Source organism: Danio rerio, chromosome 8 (genome assembly GCF_052040795.2).
Source record: "Danio rerio strain M-AB ecotype USA chromosome 8, GRCz13ab, whole genome shotgun sequence".
NCBI classification, from domain to species: Eukaryota; Metazoa; Chordata; class Actinopteri; order Cypriniformes; family Danionidae; genus Danio; species Danio rerio.
The window spans coordinates 23,781,421-23,797,500 of NC_141028.1; the positions used below are offsets into that span (position 1 = coordinate 23,781,421).

Here is a 16,080-nt window from a genome sequence, read left to right on the forward strand (position 1 = left end):
TCCTGCAAGAACGCTTTCTTTGCCATTTCAGATGACTTTATTAATAAGTTATTTGAGTCATTGCAGAGATGTATGGATGCAGTCACCCGAGCTAAAGGGAGTCATACACAATATTAATTATGTTTCCACTGCACCATGGCTTTATATTCTATACCAGGGGTGACCAACCCTGTTCCTGGAGATCAACCTTCCTGCAGATTTCCGTTGCAACCCATATTAAACACACCTGCCTGTATTATCAAGTGCTGTTCAGGTTCTAATTAATTGATTCAGGTGTGTTTGATCAGGGTTTGAGCTGAACTCTTTAGGAAGGTCGATCTCCAGGTACAGGGTTGAGCACCCCTGTTCTATACTATACATTATTTCTGTTAAGAGACAAGACTTGTGTCTAAGCACAGTCAGACCTTACTGTCCTAATTAAATCATTAATAGGTTATTATTTGCTGTTTCTAAAACTTGCATAGGTGACAAGACTTTTGTTAGGTAGTGTTGCATTGCATTCATGGAATCACAAAAAAAGATAATCAATTAATCAATAACTAAGGGAAATCTGAATTGATTTAGTTGATATGACCTATAATTGAACTATAACAAAAGGGTTAAGTTGGGCTTATTTGGCCAGAATACGAACCAATGCCCCAATGATCTCCAAGTAACCACCCAGAAAACTTTAGCAACCACTCTTAGCAGTAGCAGCTCAGTTTTGTAAGTGTGAGCATCACTTTTCATAAAATGTCGAAATAATTTCTCTTCATATTCATACTTTCTCATTATTTTGTGTAATGATCCGTCATTAGCCTCTGCTGAACAGAAAGAAAGATTCTGTGGTATTTTTTGTAAAACCACATGTGTGATTATATATCTTACCCGAGGGAGATTTTGATTTAAACAGTATTCTTTTGGTCTCAGTATTTAAATTTTATGGAGATAAAAATGCAATTAAAAGGGTTAAATATTTCAACTATTTCTTTACTCAAAAAAATTTTTTTTTCACTTGTTCAAACTACTTTATTAAAATTGGATGGAACAACATAATTCTTGAGATTTCATAGGGACAACTTAATTTTTTATGTTCAATCCACATAAATTTGTTAAAAGTGTTAACTTAATCGATTTGTGTTGAATTGTGCGGAACTCTGCATTTTTGTTTCCTACTAATTATGAACATATTTTCTTACATTTTATTACATTGTTTGATTGAATATTTCATTTATATTGAAATTAATTTCTTCTGATTCCCTGAGTTTGTGCATTTAATGTGTGCACTTAAAGTGTATTAAGGAAAGTACTTGGTCATATAAGCTAGAGCAAATATATGGGTTGAGGTCAGAGGTAGTTTCAGTTGATTGACTATGATTAGTTCATATATACGTGTGAAACTGGACTGCGCACTTAAGTGTTACACAACAGTATTTTCCACTCACTAGATTCTGAGCAAAGAGCAATTCACCACGAGACCACCAAACATCTCTCTGAGAACAAGAGAAATGCTCAAGTTCAACATAGAGTTCCCTCAAACAAACTACAAACATGATTTTGTGATTAAAACATTTAAAGCTTTGAGAAATGGTGCTGACTTTCTTAACAACAGTCCAATTGGAAGGCTTTCCAATCAACAAATCATAAGTACATACCACATATTTACTCTAATATTAACTGTAACCAAGGTATTTTGGCAAAAATGTTCATAATAAAGTGCATTTTATTATGTATGTATACATTGATTATATTCTGCTATCCCTTTAAAGTTTACAGTATTTTTTCACACTATGACAATTAATTTGCATTTTTCTAATTATTGTCATTTTTGGTAATAAACATAATTGCATATTTCATGCCGCTCTCAAATGGGCATTTCTATGAAATGTAACATATTTTAAATCTGTCATGTCATGTTCTAATGATAAAGACTAGTCTAATGATAAAACCTTGATTAACTAGCTAAAATGTCATTCAAGAAAAAGATTTGAGGTTTATCATAATACATATTAATATCGACTGATGATTATTCATTTTACTATTTCTTTTATATTGGGCCATGACGACCAGCCCTATAAGGTATATCATCAACAACAAAAAAATGTATGATACTGTATAATTTTCTATCTAGGAATTGCTGTACTAACTTTATCCTGTCAATGTCCTTCTATGGGAGATTGTTTTTCAAAACACACACACACACACACACACACACACACACACACACTGGATGTTTGCCACTGTCCTAATTACTGGCCTTTACAGAGTTTTCTTCACTCGCGCCTGGAGTCCCATTTCTGCTTTCAACGCAACGACCATTAGAGTGACTGTAGTTGTAGAAATTCCCAGAAGTTCAGTAGGAAGCAAAATTGCAAAGAAACGATTATTGTGGAGCAAACCATTTACTGCTTGAAACTGAGGTTTTAAATGGTTTACATTCACATTTCTTCCATAACCATCTATCATGTTCCACACTGGCAATTGTTAAATAATAAATGTATTTACTGTTCAATAACATGCCATTTATTAGAACTATTTGTGATTAAATATGTGATTTAAAGGTTAAACAAGCTGTTTGTGGCTTCAGTGATCATGTGATTGTGTGTGATCTGCCAAAACTAGTTTTAAATAAGACACACACACAAAAAAAATATTATAATTTTAAATGCATTTATTTAAATGTTTACAAGAGCCACTGTGTTCATTAATTGACTCCCAATTGTTCCTGATAATAATAGTTGTTAGAATATTGCTTAACAATTAATTTGAAAAAGTTACATTTGATTTTAACATAATCTTATGAAAAATAATATATAAATGTTTGTTTATAATAAAATATATACTGCCATTAACTGTAATAAAATTCAAAGTGAATATTTATTTATTTCATATATATATATTTATTTAATTCATTAACTATAATATAAACTTCAATTAAATAAAAATATATTTGATTAAATAAACTAGTGATGTCTTATCTCGCGATAAAAAAAATATCGCCCTTAATCTATTCTCAAAGTTGGGTTGGGAGCTGGGTCTATTCTACATAAGCTATGATGACTTTCACCTTGATATTTTAGTGCGGATGTATACCTGACCGGTGAGCCGTCTGACCAAAAAGTGCCCCTCTGAATTAAATTAGTAGAATGCCTGACTTTAACTGCAGTTTGGCAGTTTCACTTTAACTCATGAACATCCCATTGATGCCCCTGTGACAAACTGGGGTATTAGGCGCAAATATGAAGTAAGGACAGGTGAGAGTGTTATGGAATTATTAGCGCACGCCAAATGGAAAGAAAAAAAAAACTTCAGCATTTCGCGATGAGTGTGTGTTTGTGTGTGTGTTTGTGTGTATGTGTGTGTGTGTGTGTGTGTGTGTGTGTGTGGTCCTTTACTGACAGCCGCGTATGTGGATCTTGTTGGAAAATATGGCGAAAAGTCCTACTGTGCATGAGGGTATGTCTTAATACATGTCTTAATTCCATTTCTGTTTAGTTTAATTATGACTTTAGTCAGATTAAGGTGATCAAAAATCGCAGTTTGGAGCTTATGTAGGCCTACAGTTCAAAATTCATGTTTAACTGAATAAACAGTTAGTAAACACAAGTCAAATAAATTTTAAATCTTATTAAACATCATTTATTTTCATCTCCAATTATAAAAGTAGAACAGTTTCTCAAGCAGTTTGTGATGCATTTTCGAAACAGGAGATGAGCCCCTGGTCTAACGCGCCACCTGGCTTGAGAAACCCATTCTCAAAGACTTATTATTTGGGTAGCACGTATATTCTGAATGCTTTCGGCAGAATTCAATTGAGCCATTTTAATCTAGATTAATTCAGAGATTAAAAAAAATTAATCTATGCCCACCTATGAAATAAACAATCAATTATGAAAAAAATATATATTTAAAAAAAAGGAATTTTTTACCAAAAATTGTTTTGGTTTTTGACCAAGTGCATTTTAAATTTTCAGTTTCTGCCTAAAAATTTTAATTTTAGTGCATCACTATCAGAAATGAATTTTTACAGGAATACTGTATATAATCCAAAATAAAACTGATGTTAGTATATTACCAAGTTAGTATATTACTTTGTTCTCTTAGACCAATATATATGATGTAAGACACTGCATGATGTGGCATTGTAAGAGTAATCCACTATATAACATTATTCAGTAATACCAAGCCAACCAGCAATATTGCGTCATGCCGAATCAGAGGTCAGTGAAAAGTTGTGGAGAACACTCATTCTGCAGCTGCCAAAAATCAGTGATTTGAATTCATAATGTAAAGCTAAGAAACATTTTTGTAACAAAAATCCATCTACAGTATCCTCTTCATAAGACATGTAACACCCCCATGCTTGGTTTTAAGATGGATTTATGCGTTTTTGGAATATTAAAAAAGGGTTCACTCTCCAACACCATTATCCAGCATGGAAGAGCCTGGATAAAATTGAAAACTACTCCGACTGTTTTCATCTGAAAAAAGTAAGTCATATACAGCAAGTATGGCTTAATGGTAAGTAAATTACAGGGTACTTTTCATTCTTGAGTGAACTATTGCTTTAAAGCTGTCTCAAATTATCTAAAGAAGCCTAACGCTTCATCAAAAGTTTGAAAACGTGGTGTGGTTTTAACACTCTTGGTCATTTTCAGCTCAATGTGAATGAAGAACTCATCTAAAACGTCTCTTTTCCAGCTGCCTCAAGAACTGTGAAGTGTTTGAGCCGAGCAAATGTTTGTAAACAATAATTTTAACCAAATGCACGTCCATATCATTAAAGAGAATAAGAGAGCAGATGAGACGAAAAAGAGAGAGAGAAAAACCTTGCAAGTCAACGATGGATATTGAAGAAAAACTGATCCTACATGTAGCCTGTGGCGGGCTGGCAGATGACTGGAGTGAGTGTCAATATGTCCCGAACAGCATCCTGTGTCACTAAAGAAGGCTGTCAGTCGCTATACATCTGGGGAAAGAGGACAAGCAGGCCTGAGGCTTTCTATCAGCCAGACCTGTAACAACCGCCTTTTCATCCACCTCCCATTAAGCCTTTTTTTTCTAGGTTTTTTCTCGAGCTTTTTTCTTTCTTTGCTCCCTAAAAAGCTAGCAGGGTCGAGAGGGGATTCTCTGCTCCCCTCTGATTGTAGAGCACATGCAGTGGTGTGGCATGGGACAGACTGCATGAATGTGGGACAATTTTCACGCCCGGAGCAGCTTTGTTTTGACAGTCAGTGTGACGGCTCCTCCTGTGCAGAAGCCCTGTCTGCGGTGAACAAGGAACTTGTTATTGCATTTTCATGTTTAATGCTTAACTGCACACTAGTTAGGAGATAAACAGTCAGCTGTAACTGCAAAATCGCATTCATTTGCTCATATGATTTATTAAGAGTGGCGTCCAATTTAAATCGATTATTTGAAAGCCGCAAATAATACAGAAATTGACAGTGAAAGCTGAAAGGTGACAACAGATTTAACTACTATGCAAATAAACATGGGATTGGTCACACGAGCAATTTCTGGATCGTTAGCAACACTAAATAGAATGACAAAATGTTTTTGTTTCTCAGACATGCCTCTTTCTGCTCTACTCTTTCTGTGTTACTCTCTATCAAACATGTTCAACCCTGCATTTAAACTCATGTCAAAGGCTCTCAGAAATTAATATTTCAGAATGCTGAAACAAAGCACAAGTAACTGTTTTGACAGCAACAAAAAATACATTTCTAAAAGTCACAGAAGGAAGGAGCACATCATTTTTTTCTGTTCTGCATGATTGTTGCATGCTAGAATCTGTAAATTGCTTCAGTGAGAACATAGAGGGTACGGAAAGTATTCAGACGCCCTTAAATTTTTCACTCTTTGTTATTTCGTAGCCACTTACTAAAATCATTTACATTTATTTTTTATTCAATACACAGCACCCCATACTGACAAAAAAAGATTCATTAAAAAGGATAAACTGAAATATCACATTGTCCTTAGTATTCAGAGCCTTTGCTGTGACGATCATATATTTAACTCGGGTGCTGTAAATTTCTTCTGATCATCCTCGGGATGGTTCTACACCTTCATTTGAGTCTAGCTGTGTTTGGTTATATCGATTGGACTTGATTGGGAAAGCCACACAGCTGTCTATATAAGGCCTTACAGCTCATAATGCATGTCAGAGCAATTGAGAATCATGAGGTCAAAGGAACTGCCTGAAGAGCTCAGAGACAGAATTGTGGCAAGACACAGATCTGGCCATGGTTACAAAAAAATTCTGCTGCGCTTAAAGTTCCTAAAAGCACAGTGGCCTCCATAATCCTTAAATGGAAGACCAGAAGCCTTCCTAGAGCTGAGCCATCCGGGGAGAAGAGATTTGGTGGGTGAGCTAAAGATGAACCCAAAGATCACTGTGGCTAAGCTCCAGAGATGCCGTTGGGAGATGGGAGAAAGTTGTAGAAAGTCAATCATCACTGCAGCCCTCCACCAGTCGGGGATTTTTTGCAGAGTGTTCTAACACATAAAAGCCTGCATGGAGTTTGCTAAAAAAAACACCTGATAGAGTCCAAGATGGTGAGAAATAAGATTCTCTGGTCTGATGAGACCAAGATAGAACTTTTTGGCCTTAATTCCATGCGGAGAAAACCAGGCACTCATCACCTGTCCAATACAGTCCCAACAGTGAAGGATGTTGGTGGCAGTATCCTGCTGTGGGGGGTGTTTTCCAGCTGCAAAGACAGAATGACTGGTCGCAATTGAGGGAAAGATGAATGAGGCCAAATACAGGGATATCCTGGACAAAAACCTTATCCAGAGGGCTGAGGATCTCAGACTGGGCCGAAGGTTTACCTTCCAACAAGACAATGGCCCTAAGCCCACAGCTAAAACAACAAAAGAGCAGCTTCACAACAACTCCATGACTGTTCGAGAATGGCCCAGAAAGACCTCTCACTTAAACCCAATTGTGCATCTTTGGAGAGACCTAAAAATGGTTGTCCACCAACATTTACCATCAAACATGACAGAACTGGAGAGGATCTGCAAAGGGGAATAGCAAAAGATCCCCAAACAGGTGTGAAAAACTTCCCCAAAAAAAGCCTCATGGCTTAGATCAAAAGGAAGCTTCTACTAAATACTGAGCAAAAGCTCTGATTATTTAGGACCATGTGATATTTCAGCTTTTCTTTTTTTAAGAAATCTGCAAAATGTCAACAATTCTGTGTTTTTCTATCAATATGGGGTACCGTGTGTACATTACAGGGGAAAAAAATGAGCTTAAATGATTTAGCAAATGGCTGCAATATAACAATGAGTAAACAATTAAAATGGGTCTGAATACTTTCCGTAACCACTTTGTAGTTTTGTTAAGACTGTCTTCAACTGACAGTATTGACAAGACATAAAGCAGCATCCTTGATCAAAAACTAAGCAATAAATAAGTAAATAAGTATACACTGTACATGAATAAATACATACACACATACATACATACATACATACATACATACATACATACATACATACATACATACATACATACATACATACATACGTACATACATACAAATAAAATAAGACATCAGTTTTAATATTGTCAGTACATAGATTTTAATAAGTTTACCTTGCTTTTTATAAGTTTTTTTTTATTATGATTCTGAAAACAATTGTGCTTCTTAATATTTTGAATAAAAATCGTGACACTTTTTTATAATCATATCAATCATTTCACATTTTAAGACCTCATTATATCATTAGGTGCCTGACCCTTCAGCTAAAAAATCTTTAATGTTGTATTGAAGAAAGTCCACTACATGCCAAATGATTTGAATATGATTGAATTGTCATTTTTGGGTAAATTCTCCATTTAAAGATCTACTGTTTGGAAAAAGTAGAAAACTGTTTGGAACTACATATAAAGTTTTTTCACAACATGTTTTATCAATTTAGTGTGACCGTGACATACATTTTTTTGTTGTTTGTTATTTTGCTTTTCAATTTTACTGATCTTAAACTTAAAAGTTTGTTTAGACAGGTTAGTACACAGCATGTCAATCTTGTCTGTCAGCAATCACAGACTGACAAATGTTACTCTGCAACAAAACAGCGTAAAGCCCTGTGATCTAGCTGTGATGCAAAGACAAAGCACATAAATAAATAAAACAAACTCTCCTGAATATTGTGTGAATGTGTGCCACCCCCACAGTGACCTAAATATGTCCATAGAACAGACACTGTTAATATTCCAGAAACAAAATAAAAAAACAGCAACAACAAAGCCGCCTTCAGAAGTTTACAAACTGGACTTCACTTCAAGTGTTAAAGTACATCCAACATTAGCACCCTTTTTGCCCTCACATTTCTGACATCTAATATAAGCAGGAATGCTTCCAACAGTGTAGAATTAGCATTTATGGCAATGTCCCCAGCAATATCCACGAATAATTGAAATGTCCCCACCAATAATTTAATCCCCTCCAAAACAATAATGTTATGTCAACTCTCATTAACCTAGACGTGCAGAAAGGGTTAAATCATGCTCTCTACTTAAGTGCTACCTTCCCCACATATCACTCTGTGATTAGCTGTCCCTTTTCCTGCTGTAACATGAAAGAATGTAGCCATGTTGAGGTGTCAGCAGCTTAAAAACCACAAGGAAATGTTCCAGTTATATGAGGCTATGTGGCATGTATAGGGTATGAACCATGGAGTGTGGTGATTACGTGATGTGGAAGTACAAGACAGGCTTTACTGTGCAAGACTCAACAGGTATAACATGGTAAAACGAGTGTTAAAGTGTGTGAGAATGGTGAGAATAGTGTATATAACTGCTCACACTGCGATTTTAGCCACTATAGGGTCATCAGATACATTTTTTTATATATATTTAAACTAGAGTATGCATTGAATAGAAGTAAATAGAAAAACAAACAAACAAAAAAACAAGTTCAGTATCAAGGTGGAGATCAATAGAATACTATTATACAAAATAAGGCAATCATTCTGGGTCCTGATCATTGCTTTGTGCAATAAACAGAGATTTTGACAGCAGCTGAAGTCCAGATCTTTAATGTACACATTTGTATCAAGTTACTTGAGCTGTGGATAGTTCCAGCATTATAATGTACTGAAGCTGCACCAACCACTTGTACATGTCCATGTTATGTGGAGGAAGCCAGTGTTGTGCATATAGTTTTTTTTTTTGTTTTTTTTCAGAAGTTAAGACAGCCAGCCAAAAAACTTTATGTACCTTGGTCAGATTCAACATAAAATCATCACTCAGTAATAATATGGAAGGATTTACCAGTAAAGGATATTCAATATTTTTCCAAAATGTTTCTACTAAAAATTTCCAATAATCCTATTCTAAAATATGTGGGTCTTGTTGGTTTGACATGTTTACCGACAGCCGCTTAAATGGCAATCAGATTTTCTTCTGAATAAGTTTTGCTAAAAGCTATGCTTCCGTCGAAAGATACATATTAAATTTATGCGCAAGCTGGAATATTGCATTAAACACATGCGAATAAAGCAGCGTTTACATCAAAGAGGACAAAATCGTTACTTCCTGATTAACTGGCTAAAGCTGTTCAAATGTTTTTTTTTTTTAATTTAATAAATTACTTGCGCCTCAGAAGACATTGTCGGCACTCTATGAACGCGCGGTGGCGTTTGAAGGTGTGAGGAGAGGAGCACAGACGCTCTTGATTTTGGATGTAATTAATAATGTAATAACACTAATACTGAAATGGTTAAGGCATTTTAGAAAGACCAAAACAACATTTTAGATGTATTCCAATGTTCCCAGCCTGCTGGTTTGTCTATTCACACACATTTTTTACCATCACACTATCTCTCATAACAAAATTACATGGCTTTGTTTTCTTATCGAATAAAAAAAAGTATATCCTACTCTATTACGTACATGTTTTTATGCGCATAACCAAAATGCTTATAAAAAATAGGTGGATGGAAACATAGTTATTGTCAGAAGATTTCAGACTCTTTCCTGCAGTGTGACTTCAGCTATGGCGAGCATTAAACCAAGAACCAATAAGAACGCCAAATCTGATGATGCAATCAGCGCAACAACTCTAAACTATTTTTTTTTTTTTTTTTCAGATTTTATTATTGAGGCACACTGTGACCAAAATTATTGCTAGTTTGTTTATGTTGGCTGTGAATTATCATGTCAGAATGCGGGATAGTGAGTTTTCTTCCGTGTCTTTATTTGGTGCATGTTGATTGTCGTTCAGTATGACAATAGAGATCTTATAGTGTTACATGAGAATCACTCTGATGCAGTCTGACAAGCTACAATTGTTTAGGATTATGAAAAATGAATTAAAAAAAACTGCAATTGCATTGCGAGAGAGTCTTTATTCACCAAAAGCAGTGTTTCTCAACCACATTCCAGGAGGATCACCAACACTGCATGTTTTGGATGTCTCCTTTGTCTGTCACGCCCATTACAGGTCTTTCAGTCTCTGCTAATGAGCTGATGATCTGAATCAGGGGTGTTTGGTTAAAGAGACCAGGAAAATGTTCAGAGCTGGTGGTCCTCAAGGAATATGGTTGAGAAACACTGACCTAAAGTCAAGTTCACAACTGAATTAGTCTATCAAACTCAGGCTGTGCATTTTAATGAAATTCAGTTTCGACTTTGGCAAAAAAAAAAAAAAAAAACATTACAAAAATAAAATAATAATCGAGATAAAATGATTATCTAACCCAATTTCTAGCAGTCCATATGAGCTCCTCCGCAATGCCCAATTTCAATCAAATCATGTGACTTTAGGTACATACTCTCCACAAGTCTCCACCAATGACAAGAGCAAATCAATGCCCTTGTACACTTCTGTCACTCAGCCTAAAAGTAACAGCTCTGAGGGTAAATTCTCATCGGGACTATTGTTGTATGTGTGTGTCCCAGTAGGTGCCACTCTCCAAGGTCTTCACCCCCTCACTCACTCCATTTCCCCCAGGAGATATACTCAATAAAGAAGGGATACACTCGTCCAATGGAGCATGTTCTAGCACTCGCTCTTCATTACAGTCCCACTGTGACATCTCACCCTCTCTCATTTCTCCGAGGACTTAAGGACGAATAAAAGTGTTTTATCTCCCTCCTACTCTCCCTTCTTTCTTCCATCAGCTGCCTTTCACGATTCCACAGAACCGATAAGAGCAAATCAAAGAGAGAGACGAGTCGGGAGAGAAGTCATTCTCTGTTTTGTGTGGCAAAATATTGAGGAGATTTGAAAGGGGATTGCTATTGAGTACTATGCACAGAGTCGAGTCGCTCAGAATGAATGTTAAGAGCGGAGGGCATTAAACTCCCTCACCGTCACTGTAACACTGCCTCAAGTGCTCTATTGCTTTTTTAAAATGGCAGCAACATCAAAATTATACAGGATATCAATGATTCATGATACATTGATGTACTGGAGTGAATAATATTATTCGTCATTGAACTTCTATACAGAAAAGTAACATTAACTATAGTAATAAAGTTTTTAAAAGTATATCCACAAGATTTGCACACTAAATATAACAATAGTGACTCAGTGGACAAATCACTCCCAGCTTTCATTTTTTCAGCTGATGAGGGATTAAAAACAGCCAAAGTCAACCTGACTGTGTTGGTAAGCTTATGTTCTAATTTTTCATTTGTTATCCCCAAGCGGCCACCTCCCGCTCTCCCTCGGGAAGCCAATACGGAAGTAACTAAAACTGCAATTCATCAACTTGCCTTGGGGGGCTGGCTCCAGGGAGTCCGGGTCTTTTCTGACTGCAATGGTAAATTGGCCATTTTTTATAGCTGATAAAAACATGTTTACAGCCTGATACAAAAGATGTCTTTGGTGCATATATCCACGATTACCCTTCATGACAACTGTGAGGGGGGTGAATTTTTTTTTTATAGCTCATCTGTTTCGTTTATATTATGTTATATTAAGTCTGCATAATTAAGGGCGTGGCCACTTGAGTGACAGCTAGGTCTCGCTGCTCGCTGTCTCTTCACCTCAGCTAATTACGGCTAATTAGCCGCAGAGCTCGGCATATACATCGCATTTTTTGTGTTGGTTAATGTTTCTTTACAGTCAATTGCCTTTGGGATTATTTCCTACAATTATCAGATGATATGGCATGCTTTGTGCACTTTATTGTGCTCACAAACCATTCATTTGACCTCCATTTCCTTGGTGAGTGAAGTTATTTACCATCTCTATAAATGTATTTGTTTTATTTAAGATTATTTATCATTTATAATGATCTTTAGACCTGTAATGCCCTCCAGAATCTGACAGACTGATTAGCTGTAGGCTCTAGAACATCTGAAGCATTGTCATACAGTGTTGTGCCTGGATTTAATCAATAGTCTTGCATTTACTAACATAGACTATAATTAAAGTGTTTAGACACATTGCGCATTTTCCTCCTCTAGAAAAATGTCAACGTTTAACAATGAACAATGCTTAGTGGCTCTGTGTATTACAGCAGTGTTTTTAAAAGTCTAAACACTTTATTGATATATTGTACAACCAAGCACATGTGGTCAGAACACAAACGGGTCATTATCACAGGTAAGCGCTTTCCCAAAGTAAAGTCTGTCTGCCAGGTCCAAGCAAAATGCCAGCAGGTGTCTGTAGATTCGCTCACTCTCCGCCTCTTTGCCCTTGTTTGGTATCCCACCGTGGGTGCGATGACGTGCGAACAAAATGGCGATGGTTGGCCCCGCCTTCTTGTTGCTTCATTTGCGCTCTTCAGAAACCTATGGGTGACGTTACAGATATTAGGTCCATATATTTTACAGTCTATGGTTATCTCACGTACCTGGAGAACAAAACAAGGCTTTCCTCTATTAACCGCCATTCATTTTTCACACACAAAAAAATAAATATTAAATAAATAAACACCTTCATGTCCTTCCAATCTATGGAAACCTTTGTTCATCTTTGGAACACAATTTAAGATATTTTAGATCAAATTTGCATAGACTGCAATGGGTGAAGAAAGGTCTATGGGTATTGGAACAGGATGAGAGTATGTAATGTGTCTGTCTTTAAATGCAAATTAGCTGCTGCTCCAATCTAGAAGCTGTGCTTTTACAGAATGAGCCCCGGTTGCTCACGCAAAAACAAAACAACTGTAGGTGTTTTAAAGACTTGTCAGTTTAAACTCCTTACATATGGATTTCTGAACACCTGATCCAAACCTCACTTCACACTAACTGTCGAATTTGGCAAGTTTGGCTAGGTAGTTTATTGTGTTTATTTTATTGAATTTTTGTGTTTTTTTTTTTTTTTTTTCAAAATTATATGATATGAGGAAATAACATTTATGTAAAAAAGAGAAACTGAATAACCAAATTAGTCCCTAAAAATGAGCCCTGCTTTATATCAAGGGCTTTAAATAAATTAAATGCTCTGACAGGCACATGTGCTGCTGACAAACAACTTGTGGCGACACTTTGGCATATACTGTAAGGCCCAATCCCTTTTCTTTTTTGTACCCCTACCCCTTTCCCTTGGCCCTTGAAACAGAGTGTGAAGAGAAAGGGTTTCAAAATTTACCCCCAAGAAATGGGACAGCACCTGGGACGTCTGCACCTGCAGACGTCATCATATGTCATCGCGATCTCTTGCTTCATTTGAGATTGATGATTGCGACTGCTGTAGTTAATTCAGTTGCGTTATGTTGGGGTATTTATCTTCAGGAAATCACTGAAGGCAAAGACATCTTTTTATCATAACGACATAGGGTGGCAATAAGTTCGCAACTGTATTGTGCATTTACATAGTGGCTATATTCATCTATGTAAACAAGAAAACAACATTAGCAGTATATCAGACAGTGCAAAAAGCTCATTCACAGCCACTAGACTATTCTGACAGGGTATTCCAGTGTCATCAAGTGACAGGATGTTGTGGGACTGCAAAATTTACCAGTTTTTATTGTAGTTTTTTTTTTTTTTCTTTGAACAAGACGTTAAAACATGAGCACCATTATTAATATACGAAAACATGTGCTTGTGTTTGTAATAATGACAGAATAATACTAATTTGTGCATTTCCTGACTTCCGTGTGCAGCCATGCTGCCGCTGTAGATGATGCAATCTGGAAAGTTTTCCAACCCCCTGGATTCGAGTATGGACCTGAAAAATCTTAATTTCAAGGGCTATCTAGCTCTTCCCCTTAGTCCTATGCCTTCAAGCAAATGAAAAATTGAGACACCCCAACCCCTTCATGTGAAAGCGCAAAATTAGGGGTAGGGGTAAGGGGAAGAGCTAACGAGTAGAACTGGAATTGGGCCTAAGTTTCTTGCCTGTGTGACATGTTCAGTATGGGACTTACGAGTTCAAAAACCAAACAAACTTTAAACTGTTGTTGAACAGTAAATACTCAATATAGAGAATTATAAACTTGCATATAAGTGTTTATTATATGACAACTCTAAAGTGACTATTGTCACTAAATTAATCAATTTAGAAAATGGGTGAATTTTACTTCTGTCCTTTTCTTTTTGTTACAATGTTACAATTTTAAAATGGCATATGCTAAACATGCAGGTTAAAAAAATATATATATTTCTGGTCCACTGATCTGCAATGCACATATTATATAGCACAAAAAAGCTAATCTTTCCAACATACTCCTAGTAAAGTGGATTTATACACATGCCCCTTTTTTCTGAGAACATATCGTAAACAGTTTTTTTAATTAAACTTCCCTTTGCCTCATGGACTTCCTGACCTCTCCAACCTACATGCCTCCGTTAAGGCTCCCGGTTTGAGTTAAATATACGCTGAAAGAAATTCTGACCTTTTCCATTGTGAATAAAAGCGCCAGCGCTGGCAGCACAGATGACAGCGACGAGGTAAAGCTTTCACCATCACAAAATTAAAACCTCTAATCTATAGCTTTGTGTGCGCTTTTCCATTCGCACACTACGTCGGTCAGGTTGAAGTGCGACCTGTGTCCCAAGAGAAGGACGGATACTAATTTAGTTTTGCACTGTGTACCTGACCTGAGGTCTTGTGGGAACCCTGCGCTCTAATTACAGTTTCGTCTGCTGCATGTAACCCACATGACCTTCTTGAGCTCAACTTGATGCGTGATTAAGCGATTGGGATGCAAAGAGAGATCTTGACCAACTGAGAGTTGTCGAAAGGAAGGCCCTCGAGGCTGAAAACAACACCTCTATCTAAGATGAATAAAATAGAAATATTAGTCATTGGATTTTCTTAAAAATGTATTTACAGTTACACTTTTCACATGCATTCTATTAAATCTTTTTTGCTGGTGATACTATTTTTTTTAGACTTCTTGACAACAGTTAACTTCAAACACTAAGACACACCAACTAATACATTCAAAGAGCCCCTATTATGGGTTTATGAAAATGAACTTTCATACAGTGTGCATCTGAGCGAATGAAAACATCAAGCTGATGTTTAAATCAAAAAATGCATTGTTTTAAAATTGTCAATTTTTAAATAAAAGATTAGACTTAGAGTTATTTAAATGATTTGTGTTTCGTCTGTACCTTTTGCCCGTTCGTATCAATGTCAACAAGAAACAATACCAAATATGTAATGCCAGATCTATGAACATGCCTTTCCTTTCAAAAACTAGGGGAGTGCAGGTGTGTGTGGGACTGATCATGACTGAAGATGAGTGAACATTAATGTGCAAACAATCTGGTGATTAATGCAATAATCTTCCATGCAAAGGTAAGTATAATTAAAATGGTTGCCCACTTGTTTTCTCTAGCTTGCAAAATATGCATTTAATTGCGTTTTGTTTTTGTTACTGTAATCGCTCAACGTGGCTTGTACTGTATCTGGTTAACTCTTTATATTCACTTCTAAAGCCATGTTAAAAACGAAGAGTGTGCTGCTTTCTCTATGTATTTAAATGCGTTTGATGGCCACCATAAGTCAAGTTTTGAATCACGCTAATGAGAGGATTAGCATCGCGATAATGAGGGGTTTGGGAACAAATAAATCGCTAAACAAATCATATGGGAGTCGTTGGGATAATTGGGTAAAAATAAATGTATATTATAAGTCAATGAAAGTTTTTTTTTTGCATATCAGCCTGTGTTTGGAG

At 36.3% G+C, this 16,080-nt stretch overlaps 1 long non-coding RNA gene across 7 annotated transcripts in view; it reads right to left on the minus strand.

Annotated features, from left to right (window-relative positions):
• The window catches only part of LOC141375626 (uncharacterized), a 460,251-nt gene that overhangs the window by 348,428 nt on the left and 95,743 nt on the right, over positions 1-16,080 (minus strand). The window contains exon 3 of one of the 7 annotated variants that reach the window (XR_015497879.1): positions 12,487-12,739. The exons of the other annotated variants lie outside the window; for them this stretch is intronic. This is a non-coding gene — a long non-coding RNA (uncharacterized LOC141375626). Of the gene's footprint in view, positions 1-12,486; positions 12,740-16,080 lie in introns of those variants that run through there. 7 annotated transcript variants of the gene reach the window in all.